The following is a 6,457-nucleotide window of genomic DNA, read 5'->3' on the forward strand; positions in this document are numbered from 1 at the left end:
GTTAAACAATCACAAGATGACACTAATATTCAGTGTTTTGAAAACGTATTAAAATATATTGTTTTGAATTGTATCCTAATATTGTCGTGTATTTCCTACTCTGTATTCTAAAAACATCAATTCATCCAGAAAAATATTTTTGACATGATGTTTTACAGTTTTGTCCTCAATATTTTTGCTAAACTAGTCCGTGGTGAACAGGTTGATATTTGGATCATGAGTCGTGATGTTCAAACAGGAAGTAGACGCGTCGACTTACAGCTTCGTCTGCTTCACAGTCACAGACTTCTTTATTTACAATTAACATGCAAATATTCACAGTGTTTGTTTATTTTGGTGTCGCAAATTAGCTTTCGGCCTCTAGATGGCATTACGTCCTCCGCAGCTAAAGGAAGACTGAGGACGAGAGGATACAGTGGCAGCTTTTAATGATAATATTTTGGTCCTTCAGTTTTATTAATTCCACCAACAGAGAGTTAAACAATCACAAGATGTAGCTAATATTTAGTGTTTTTGTGTAATTAAAATATATTGTTTTGAATTATATCCTAATATTGTCGTGTATTTCCTACTCTGTATTCTATAAACATCAATTCATCCGGAAAAATATTTCTTTCTAAACCTCGACCTGACATGATGTTTTATAGTTTTGTCCGCGATCTTTTTGCTAAACTAGTCCGTGGTGAACAGGTTGATATTTGGATCATGAGTCGTGATGTTCAAACAGGAAGTAGACGCGTCGACTCACAGCTTCGTCTGCTTCACAGTCACGTTCGGATCAAAGCGTCGCTTAAACTCTCTCACAAGATGTCGAGATGAAACGCGCTTTCAAGCTCCGTCGTTGGCGCATCCACAGGCGTGGAGAAGACAGACTTCCACGCCGGTGCATAAGCGGCGAAAATGTTCTCGGGGACTTTGGCAGGATCCGGAGCTTTGTTGCCGTTCGCGGCTCCGACCCCGAGCGTCCTTTCTGAGCCGCAATCCTCTAATCAGCCCGACGCGCCGCTGCCAGAACCAACAGTCGTTATGCCAATGAGTGTAAGCGCTCGCACTTTGGCCGGCTTTCTTGTATCACACAGCAACCGCCCAAAGTCCTGCTCTTTGCATGTTGCTCAGTAACGTGTGTGTGTGTGTGTGTGTGTGTGTGTGTGTGTGTGTGTGTGTGTGTGTGTGTGTGTGTGTTGGCCCTCTGGTGCACTACCTTGGAGATGTTACGTGAGGAAAATGTTGTGTGTTTTTTGATGGCATTTGAGACAAAGACTCCGACTGACTCTTGAAGAACATGTTTGTTTTCGTCAGCCAGTTGTTTCTCACTGATGTCTTTTTGTTGATGCGTAGAATGTTCTCAGTATTTTTATACAATTACTTCTGTATTTACAAAAGAAAAAAACTTTGTATTTCTTCAAACATGCAAGATTATCACCTTTTTTTCCCCAATTACTTACAAGTCAAGATGGAATGTTTGTATCAATAATTCCAGATTTAACTGAAAGAAAAACATCAAATCAACACAGAAAAATATTCTCAAAAGGTTTAATTACTTTTTTTTGACTTTTCACTAAAGATGCAATTTTAAAACTTTTATAATAATTGTTCTTTAAACTTTTATTGCCAGTGTTGTAAACACAACATAGGAATCTTTGTGGCATCAGTACAGAATAAAAGACTGAAATAATATAACACACAAAAGGTTAATAGTTCAGTGCAGTGTGTTTAAAATGTAATTATTAGACTTTTTTATTTACAATTAACATGCAAATATTCACGGTTTTCGTTTATTTTGGTGTCGCAAATTAACTTTCGGCCCCTAGATGGCATTACGTCCTCCGCAGCTAAAGGAAGACTGAGGACGAGAGGATACAGTGGCAGCTTTAAATGATAATATTTTGGTGCTTCAGTTTTATTAAATCCACCAACAGAGTGTTAAACAATCACAAGATGTCACTAATATTCAGTGTTTTTAAAACGTATTGAAATATATTACTTTTGAATTGTATCGTAATATTGTCGTGTACTTGTCATGTTGGTGTAAAAGAGTTTGTCCTTGACGTGACTTTGAGAATCACATTTCTTCAGGCCTGAAGCAGGAGCTCTGTGTAGTTCAATCTACTCAGTAAAACCATGTCCAAAACTTTAAATTTGGGGTTTTTTTCGCGGAGTAGGAAGAGAGAGATGAGCCAGAAAAGGTCACTGGCCACGAGATCTCGTTAGCTCGGTGCTGCCGAGGAAACTCTCCTGCGCCAACAATGGATGACATTTGTGTAGGTACAGGTGTGTCGCTGCGATCGGTCATGAATGTGGGAGTAGTTCAAGTCAGGATGAGTCTTAAACAACAGTTTACCAAAATGTCAATGTACCCCTTCCCTCGCCAGTACCTTTCCTGAGACCAGAGCTGGGATTTTTAACAGAATCAGAAGTTAAAACCGGATTTTTTTTTTTTATACTTGAATTTGAATTTAGCTTTATGTAAAAACGCCAATTAGCAGTCGAGAGCGACGCGCCGGTCTTTCCCGAAGCTCTTAAGATATGCAGACGGACGCGAGAGAGAGATATTTGGAGACGTTTGTCTAAAATGTTCTTTTCCCTGAATCTTAAATTGTCGCACGTGGCCATTAGCGACGGGTTTTCTACACATTTAGAACAGAGCGCTCTTGAAAATGTTAAAAAATGAAGGCACTCTTAAAAATTCATCAAACACGTTTGAGAGAGCAGGAAGTATTTTCTTGAAAATTCACTTTGCACAAATATCAGATTATTTTGATTGATAAACACAAACTGAAGTGAATAAGTTGTTTTGACTGCACTGTGATGGTGTTTTTGTTTGTACTTGAATGAGTTTTATTCTTGGTTATATAAAGCTTTTCATTGCACATTGTAACTATTATTTATTGTTTTCAACTATTCACATTGATTTGTTGGTCTTTTCGTGTGATTCGTTTACTTGGTGGGGAAAGAAAAACTTTTCCAATGAGCACATTTCTGTTTGAATGACAATGTTTTGTTATTTAAAAATGAATTTTAAAAGTGAGGGAGAAAAAGGAATTCAAATATCTGATGTTGTCCCCTGACGTCTTAGATCAGACCGAAGTATGTTCAAGTATAAATGGTTCTAAAGCGTGTATTTTGTATTTATTATTCATTTACATTTTCACACTTATTTACCTTTTCCCTCCTTTTTGTGTGTAATTCTTTAAGTATATATTAATCCCTCAAAACATTTTTAAGTTAGTTGAAGAAATGTTTTGAAAAAAACTCATCTATACAAGAATAAAATGGCAGATTATTTATCTTAATAAATGTCACGACTAATGTCTTTTTGCTTGACGGCCCCTAACAATGTTCACAGAATTTAACGTGGCCCTTAAAGACTTATAATTGCCGACCCCTGTCTCAGAAGATTGTGGGTCAACAAAGTATAGCTTTGATTGTATAGTTATGATGGAAAATGTTGGAAAAAATTGTTAAGATCAAGAGTGAAATCACACAAATAACCACAAAATATGAATCAAAGACGTTGAGAAAAACTGTTGAAAGACCCCCCACACTGTGGCCTGGTCTCCCCTAAGGTTGTCACCGTACTGACGACTCTGTACATTTACTCTGGTAAACTATTTGTTACTGTTTTCAATACAACGAGAATAAAAACGACGCCAACATTTGAAATAAATGTTTTTATTAACAAACAAATGGATCAATGACCTTTGTATTCATGCGACAGGTTCAACTATGATAACAAGCTTCAGGTCAGAGATCGTGCAAAAAGTAAATAAATAAAATACATTTTGAAAATACACGATCGTCTACACCTCGCATGATTGGCTGAAACTTCAAATACCCCGGTGCTCTTTTGGTGTCGTCTTTCTTATGCCAACTCTATTATATTGAGTTTAAAATACTACAAATGAAAAAAATATTGACTTATTGGAATTCTATGTGTTAAAAATGGAATAAAATTAAATAAATTCAATGATTCAACGAAAACAAATTCAACCTTTTAACATAGAAATGATTCAAATCAATTATTCTCCAAAAGTATTGAATGCTTAGTATCGTATTAGTATAGAATTGAAAAGTAAAGTATTAGTATAGTAGTATTGAAAAAAAATTGATTATTTATGACACTGATGACACTGATCTATATTTCCTTACATTTGAGTTTGATCTAAAAAAGTATTGATTATATCTGTGTGTTCATCTTACGCTCAGTCATTTGTGTAAAAGTACATATTTCTTAATTCTACTGCTGTTTTTACTCCATACTTTGTCTATTCTTCTCAGAATACTTCCTCGTTATGAACCTGTGAGCGGCGAAGTAGTTTCTCCGGCACGTTTCCATTAAAAGTGAAGGCTCTGTCGTTAAACGACGAGGTTTTGTGGCTGAAAATTGAAAACGCGATCCGTCTTTTCAGAAGCGCGGAAATAAACGGTAATGCAGTTTTTAAATGCGGAGCAGCTTTTGAACATCTTTGAGTGATTTGTGAGACTCCATCGCGGCTCATTACCCTCTAAAGAATATTCCTCTGTTGTTTACGGAGGAATATTCACGCAGGAAAATTGAACATTAGGAGCAAAAAAGCTCTTTGTGTGGTGATGGATGTGCGTCTGCACCAGTGGACCTGCATCACTCTTGTATTCCGCTCACTCTCTCGCCAACAGAATGGCCTGGAATGTTGTTTACCTGGACTCGGCGGGGTCCGCGGCCCCCGTGGAAGAGACGCTCCAGGCTGACGCTCAGGTGATTCTCTGAAGGTGAAGCTGGAGGTGAATTCATCTCATTAGAACCTACAGATGAGAAATCATTTGTTCGATTTTGTCCCAATGTTTGGCAGGTATTACAGAAGCAAATGGAGTGTGACAGCTTCGGAATGGGATCTGATTTGAATCAGTGCAGCTTGAGACGCCGAGAGAGAGAGAGAATTTAAAAGTCCAGAAAAGGGCAGTAAGTGGTTTTTCACGTGTTGACAGAAATTGAAATTAGAAGAAAGAAGGACCTGAGTTCGTTCTTCTTGATTTATACGCAACTCATGTGAAAACTCTAGTCGCTCTCGTGTTTGAAAGTAACTTCTCATCACGACCACGTTTTACACTCATTACTTTACAAAGTTACTCTGTAATCTGGACGAACGAGAGGTTACGAGAGTCCATTATGATGTAATAATGGCTTCACTCCTCCTCCAGCTAACTGTAATCATGCCCGCTTTGTTTATACAACGAGTCCCTTGGAGGTGGAAACTTCCAGGATTGATGACACGCGGTGACAAACCTCCATGCTTGACCAATCACAGCAGAGTGGGCATGGTAATGGTCAACCACGCCCACTCAATTGTGTAGCTAAAGTCAAACTTGTCAGTTGTGTGGCTAAAATCCAACATGTCAGTTGTGTAGCTAAAGTCAAACTTGTCAGTTGTGTAGCTAAAACCAAACATGTCAGTTGTGAAGCTAAAACCAAAAATATCAGTTGTGTAGCTAAAACCAAATATGTCAGTTGTATAGCTAAAATCAAACATGCCTGTTGTGTAGATAAACTCAAACTTGTCTGTTGTGTAGCTAAAGTCAAACATGTCAGTTTTGTAGATAAACTCAAACTTGTCTGTTGTGTAGCTAAAGTCAAACATGTCAGTTGTGTAGCTAAAATCAAACTTGTCAGTTGTGTAGCTAAAATCAAACATGTTAGTTGTGTAGCTAAAATCAGACTTGTCAGTTGTGTAGCTAAAATCAAACATGCCTGTTGTGTAGATAAACTCAAACTTGTCTGTTGTGTAGCTAAAGTCAAACATGTCAGTTGTGTAGCTAAAATCAAACTTGTCAGTTGTGTAGCTAAAATCAAACATGTTAGTTGTGTAGCTAAAATCAGATTTGTCAGTTGTGTAGCTAAAATCAAACATGTCAGTTGTGTAGCTAAAGTTAAACCTCAGTTGTGTAGCTAAAGTTAAACCTCAGTTGTGTACCTTTAGTCAAGCTTGTCAGTTGTGTAGCTAAAATCAAGCTTGTCAGTTGTGTAGCTAAAATCAAGCTTGTCAGTTGTGTAGCTAAAGTCAAAAGTGCCAGACCAGTACCTTTAAAAATGTCCTTGAAGAATGAACTTGTAAAAATTGGACCAAAAACCTGAATCAAAGTGATTTAAAAAATAATATGTAATAATAAAATATCTTTGGAAATGTTTCCTGAATAAATGCTGCAAATGAAAACACAATCGTTACCAAAAAAAAAAAAGGCAGCGAAATGTGCATGACTTCACTTTTTGTCACTAAAATATATAAGATATTTGTAATTCAAGCAACATAATACAATTACTTCAGAAAAAAATACAAAAGAAACAGAATAAATGAACAAAAAAAATAAAATAATTGACCTTTTATTCTTGTTTCTACTTGAAAGTTCCATTTGTATCACTCTCTCTCTGTTGTGTGGAGTCCCTCAAGGTTCTGTTCTGGGTGCTTTATTGTTTTTGCTGTTC

Source organism: Callionymus lyra, chromosome 19 (genome assembly GCF_982586985.1).
Source record: "Callionymus lyra chromosome 19, fCalLyr1.hap1.1, whole genome shotgun sequence".
NCBI lineage: Eukaryota > Metazoa > Chordata > Actinopteri > Syngnathiformes > Callionymidae > Callionymus > Callionymus lyra.